Source organism: Amblyomma maculatum, chromosome 1, assembly GCF_055883805.1.
Source record: "Amblyomma maculatum isolate TAMU_Amacu chromosome 1, ASM5588380v1, whole genome shotgun sequence".
NCBI classification, from domain to species: Eukaryota; Metazoa; Arthropoda; class Arachnida; order Ixodida; family Ixodidae; genus Amblyomma; species Amblyomma maculatum.
In genome coordinates this window covers 409,508,340-409,509,606 of record NC_139344.1, presented here as the reverse complement: position 1 = coordinate 409,509,606, position 1,267 = coordinate 409,508,340, and positions in this window count along the sequence as shown.

The following is a 1,267-nucleotide window of genomic DNA, read 5'->3' as shown; positions in this document are numbered from 1 at the left end:
TGTTGGGCTGAATATTGGCAATTTTCAGAACAAGCGCTCGGTTTTCTATTTATCTTGACAATTTTAAACAATATAATGCAATACTTTTTTACACTCCTTAATATTTCTGGTGTACTGAGAATTCTTGAGAGGAATTCTAATAAAAATTGAAGTTGTCGTTTTTTTTTTTTTTAAACTGAAATCAAAGTTGCCCCTTTATTGCTGTTTTCAAATTTTGGGCGATTTTGATGCTTTGTGGAGGACACATCTAGCAATCTAGAGCTCAAAATGTTTTGTGAAACAAATAACGCAGCACTTATAATAAACCGAAAACGTTTTAGTGCAAACAACGTAAGGCATCATGCTAGTATGTAAGGTTGAATATGAACATTTTGTAGCGTGCCCCTCCTGTAGCAAAGTTTGCGACTTTTTATGAAATCAACTGCAACAACAAAACAATTTTATAATAACTTTTATACAAGTAAAAGTTGCATAGATATACTGACTAAAAAATAATGGGCGAGAAGTTTAGTGCGGAAGCAACAGGTCTCCAAACCTGGAACTTTTGGAAATGGCAAAAACGGTATGTCACACTTCTTGTGATATACGATTTTTTTCGATAAAACTACTGGATATCTTGCAGAACTAATGTTGATTTCTTTGTGTTGAGACATTTTTCCACCACATATAAAAATTTCATTCAAAACAAAAAATGGTCATGCGACTTCGATTACCGTTCCTTATCTGCACCCTTGCATGGCATCACTAAAAGCGCAAAGTTGCCCTCTCTGTACCCTTAGGATGTAGAATGGTGCGTATTAACATTGTTCATAACTTTTTCCCTATTCTCTGCCTTCGGATAACCCGTACATAAAAAGAGCCCCCGCATCGCCTGCTGCAGCCATTTTAATGCAGTGCATCCCACATAAGCGCGTGAAAATTCTCTTCAGCTGTCATATTTCCTGTGCACAGCACAAGACCGGAGTAACCTCCACGTCGAAGTTGCCACAATAATTGACCCCATAAATTTCATACGAATAATCGAAAACATTTTACCGTGATCTTCATTGCATTTGTCGTCCTGTAACGCCCGCACCTACGCCCACGAGGAAACCACCGAGGAATGCAATAAATGAATAACTTACCAGGAAGAAAGTTTAGATATTACGTCTTTCAGAATACCTGAATATGTTCCTGTTTTTTTCAATAAAGTCCAGTGCAGAATCACGAAATTTCCTTACAGTACTAGGAGTTCAGAAAGCAAATCCAATAAAACTCAACTGATTGA